Below are 5,347 nucleotides of genomic sequence, written 5' to 3' on the forward strand. Positions count from 1 at the left end.
ACAGATAGCTTCTTAATCTCTATCCTTCTGTCCAATTAAATGACATTTCTAATGAATACTAGTCCCAGAACCAAAATCGCCATACCTGGAGAAATGAGATCCAAAAGAAGCAATTTTCCTTCCTGATGATGGTGGACTAAAAGGCAAAAGAATAAGCCCAACATGCACTTTCCAGAAGGCCCTTCCTAATGATCACAACCTGCAACCGCAAATTCTTTTCACAAAACACAGTCCTTAGAAATTATATTAAGAGCAAAAAACCACAAAACACCAAAACAAACTACAGAAAACAGCACATTTTCAATGGATTTACAACTTCTTGAGCCTCTTTTCCTGTCATGGTGACAGTTTCACTCCCCTTGGACCTGAGCTCCCAGCTGGAGGAGAGAGCTCACACCTCCACTTACACATTGGCAGCAATGTGCTCATCTGGTATCGGTGACAGTGTACAGCAATTTTTTCTCTGACAGCACATCATATTTTGAGCAATTTAATAGTCATAAACCAAACAATAAGAACAAATTTTGAAAAAGAACAAACCCAAAATATCTCTAAAAACTGTCGCTGTTACCACACCTTTGTGTTGCAAACTGAGCCATTCAGCCTGTTAATTCCTGGGGAAAGGTTTATCCAATATCATCTCCAAAAGCACTTTCTGATTCATACTTGTTTGCAAGAGAGACCAGCCGAACACAGAGACTTGAAGAAAGCTCCTAAAGGAATGTGAAGGTCTTGCTGTTGAGGACACACAGATGAGACCATCAGCAGAATACATAAGATGTTTTGCACTTTCCTTATTTATCCAAAAAGCTATTTTTGTTTATTAAAACCTAGTTACTGGCTGCATCTCACCAATAACCTGGAGTGCTTGCTTGGTTAATTTAAGCGAGCAGAGCTTTGACGAAGTAATTTCACCGTCCTCGGGGATCTGCCAGCTTATGCCGGTCTTCACTATTTCAGATGAAATTGAGTTAATTTTCGCTGAAATTGCTTCTTAGCATACAAACACATTCCCCATCATTGTGAGCTTATGCCTCTGCAGCTCTATTATTCTTTAATTTACACACCCCGGCAGCAAGGGATTAATGCCTGAAACATACAAAAGGCTACAGCGTGGAGAGGAGAAGGGAAGGGGAGCGAGAGAGAGGGGAGCTCTGCGGGGAATAGGTAATGGTGTTTTGGTTTTATAGTCAAAACATTGAAAGTTTGGCACTAATATGGAGTCAACTTGTGCTGTCCTTTTTCTCTGCGAATGCCTCAACAGAAGCCTGGAGGCAGAAAACATCTCAGCTGCTCAGTCAGGCCAGAGGTGATGGCAGGACCTGGCAGGATTGCCAGGATGAGAGGGGAATCACCAGGATGCTACAGACTGCTCCATATCAGGAACTGATTGCCGGAGGTCAAGGTGGAGCAGAACTGCACAGGAAGGACACATTTTGCCTTTGCATCTTCCACGATGCTCCTGCTTCAAATAGGAGCTTCCCCCCAGGAAAATGCTGCTGCCAAGGCTCTGCGGATGCCTTCAAATGCTCAGAAATGCAAGCAACGGGTTCTCGTAAGCATCCAGGCAAAAATATAACTAGTGCCAAATGGGTGGGAAAGGGGGATTCCACTATCTGGCTTTTCCAGAGAGAACAGGCAGAAGTGCCAAGTTCAGCAGTCCCTGTAAAGTCTCCAGTGAGATTTTAGGGTAGCTGCATTTTAATCTAGTCCTTGCTGAATATGAATCAGAATAGCAATTATGCTTTTTTTATGTCATCACTTCAGTTTTCCTTTCTTAATTAAAGAGCTAACCATCTCCTCTTTTATTATACACACCTCTGAGATATATACAGGTTACTGGATAAAATATGTCAATCCCATACCATGTGTTGGTATGCATATAACACTGCTGTAATGAGATGTTTAAACTCCTTATCTTCCTTGGAAGGCCTGCCTTTCCTTCCCATTCCCCAACTACTACCAGTGCCCCATCAGTGCCACAGCACCTGCCAAGATCCCACTCCATTGCCCTCATATCCTACCTCCACACAAATATATTAGTGCTTTCTCCTTGCTGCCCTCACAAGAAACTCTCTATCAGCCTGTGTTATTATTCTGCTTTCAAATCTTTTCTTGTTTCCTCCTTCACTATGATGCTATCAAACCTGGACACAAGAAAGTTGCTGATGTGCTGGACCACTGCATCTTACACTGATTTATCTCGTTGTTGTCTAACATCCAGCTATTCTTCCTGGCCTTTTATTAGATCGTAAGCTCTCTGGGGTAAGGGCAGTCTTGTGCTTTTGGCTTGAGCATCCTGTCATCACGGGTGCACGTCATGAAGTCTATACATTTAGCAAATTTAGCAGCAAAAAAAGAAAGCTCTTGGGCTCCAAAGCAGGAAAACCGTATGAAATATGTTGTTGTATGTGGAATGTATATCTTGTGATACACAAGAGACCAGACAAGGAGGGTCCCTTCCAGGCAAGAATTCTTTGTATCTTCAGCCTGAGAGATAATGGAGTGGGATATTTTTTGCTGTAGAGTATAACAGACCTCCCAGCACCCATGGCACACCAGTTTGCCTTTCAGGGCTCCTCAGGGATCATTTTACCCTTCTGCCAATATCACAGATGTTTGGCTTTGAGGCCAGTGGAAGCAATATTATTTTATTCCCCAGTTTGTGGGCAACACTGGCCCCTTTCTACCACCAGGATGACTACACTTGTATGTGCCTAACACTAAGGGAAATCCCAACTTGTATCACTGGTAGACATTCCCTCTATTGCATCTGCATGACCATCTCTTGAAAACAACTGAAAATCAGCCAAAGAAGTTATATTAAAGCAGTGGTTTCATAGGGCAGGGTAGCACCAGCAACATACCAACAGCAGGGATGACTGGGACCAGTGGCTCAGGCAGGTTGTGCTTTGTCCTCTCTCTGCCATCCAGGAGCAACTGCTGCCATTTTCCCAGCAAAGTTGTTTCAGAAAGCAGCTCCTTTCAGCTCAGCTGACTTTCAGCCTCATGCATTTTTATACACTCTCTGCAAGAACGAGAAGGATATTTACATTTTTTAATAAGCCTGACAGTTTGAAAGTAATTGGGGATTTATAATGGGTTTGTTTAGGTCTTTTTTCCACTTGAATTCCAACTGCTAGTCTTAGACCTAACAAGCAATATTATCTCTATGGTGATGAGGGAACCTCAACAGGAGGCCCTGAAGCCAAAGAGGAAAGCACTGGTGTGTTTTGTTTTGTTATGTTGGGGTTTTTTTTTCCCTTTGAACCTGCATTTTAAAACAAAAACAGCATCAAAGAAATTTTAAAGCAAGAGCAAAATTCCTCCAGCCATCCAGTGCTCATAACTCTGACTTCTTCCGCTGGCTCTCCCTGGGGCACATGAGCCGGTGTCTGATCTCTATCAAGGTGGGGTTTTTTCCTTCCTGGCAAAGATTTGCATTTATTTGTTCTATTATAGTTCTCAAATGATCTTAAACCCTGATTTTTCTTTTGGGGGAATCAGATGTTTGGTGATAAGGATGGAATTAACCTGCAAATCTTGAAGTCTGTGATCAGATTCCTGCAGCTGAATCTCAAGGACTCAGTTCTCCTTCTTCCTGAAATGAAAAGGCAGCGGTAGCGGGTGGAAGAGAGAAAGGAGTGAGAGCTGAGAAGGGATCTGATCCAGTTGTGATAAAGCAGTTTTCAGCGAGGACTGCTATCAAAAACCAGGCCCCTGGGAGTCTCTTTGGCTTCCTTGACATTGCTGAGGGACACTACTGAGACTGTAGTGCTGATTTGTCCCAGGCTCCTCTGGATAAGGGCTTCTGGCTTAGTACAGGCAATATGCTCTGAGCCTAACTTTCAAACTGGGTCCTTGCTTCTCTGTGCCTCAGTTCCCCACCTTCTTAAAGCAAGAAACAGCAGTTCCTGTCTTCAGCAAGAGCAAGGATATAAATGCAACAGAGATCAGTGGGACCTAGTGTTGATGTAGCAAGTGTTCACCAACACCCGCAAAACACAGTGATAACAACTTAAAAAGCCCTCAGGACTAACACTGACACTCTGATCAGCAGACATCAGCACAAGTAATGGTGCTATGGGACATACCTTTGGTGAGGGCAGACGTCTCAGCTCACATCTTCTTCTCCATGGCATGCAGGGCACACAAGCGAATCACTTCCCATGTCCCATGTTGTTATTCTCTTCTCGGAGCAGCTAAAGCTGTGGCAAGAATGACCTTCACAAGCAAAGAGGAGTGGAAATGCTGCCATTTGCTATTACTCTTGCTGCGTGCTTTGGATTGAAACCCATGCATGATACACAGCCAAGGGGTAGCTTTCTGCACTGGGTCTCAAGCATGGGACCGTGCAGTATTATTTCCTCCTGTTGTGGAGCAAAGAGGGACAAAAGGGACAAAGCCTGTTCCTACAGTTTCCTAGCTCCCAGGAGGGGCTTCTCCAGCCCCCTTACAGCAGACTGCACATGCACATGGACCATGTGTATGCAATGATGCCCAGGTCTCAGCATCCTGTGGAGGACAGCAGGGAGCTATGGCTGGTGGGACACATGGAGGGAGGGGTGGAAGAAGAGTCAAAGACAGGGAGAGGAGATATAAAGAGAGATGGGATGGGATGGGGATGGGAATGGGAGAAAGGCAGCAGGGGGGAAGAGGGGAAAGTGGGAAATGAATTGAAATGAGTTAGAAAATTCCAGGCAGACAAGCTTGAGCATTCAGCAGCTGAGATGTGGGGCTTCATTAGTACAGACCGACGGAAGATAGAGACATTAAGGGAGGAAATGTGTGACTCACGGGGGAAAATGGGAAAAACAACACACCATAGCAGCTGCTCCATTTGCTTCAATTAGAGAACAGCTCAAAGGGTATGTAAAGGGAAAAGGAGGGGGAAGCAAAGGCACGAACAATAGGAAAAAAAGCCAACCAGATGAAGCAACTCTTACCCTCAAGCACCTGAATGAACTGACTCAGGCATTTGAACATGGAGCCAGCGTTCCTCAGCCTGTGCCTCCAAACAGGGGCTGAGCTGCTTGCTCTGCAGAGCCAGGCTGCTGCAGGAGCTGCTGGCCAGGGTCACGGTGCTGCCGAAGGAGCATGGAGCCAGTGCTCACAAAAATACCACCCCAGCTACCAGTGAGGAAGGGGAAGGCAGTTTCCCTGACAATGGCTCTGTGGCACCTTGGGAATGGGCAACCAGGGCATCCCGCTTCACCTATATCACCAGCCCCAAAGGCGGCTGCATGTCTCACAGCAGAGCTGTGCTGCCAAAGGGAAGTACAACACCTTTGGCTTCAGGGTGGTGGGGAACACTTCCAGAGCCTTTCTGTCTTCTCCATCTCTTCCT

The 5,347-nt window shown here is 45.4% G+C and overlaps 1 long non-coding RNA gene across 1 annotated transcript; it reads right to left on the reverse strand.

Annotated features, from left to right (window-relative positions):
- Positions 1–591: 591 nt before the first annotated feature.
- On the reverse strand, positions 592–4,203 carry LOC115614414. The gene is made up of 3 exons (XR_003993720.1): positions 4,095–4,203; positions 2,868–3,028; positions 592–735 (listed from the first exon to the last, which is right to left on the reverse strand). It is a non-coding gene; the product is annotated as an uncharacterized LOC115614414 (long non-coding RNA).
- Between the last annotated feature and the right edge of the window lie 1,144 nt (positions 4,204–5,347).

The sequence above is a fragment of the Strigops habroptila genome, chromosome 11, assembly GCF_004027225.2.
Source record: "Strigops habroptila isolate Jane chromosome 11, bStrHab1.2.pri, whole genome shotgun sequence".
Classification (NCBI taxonomy): Eukaryota; Metazoa; Chordata; class Aves; order Psittaciformes; family Psittacidae; genus Strigops; species Strigops habroptila.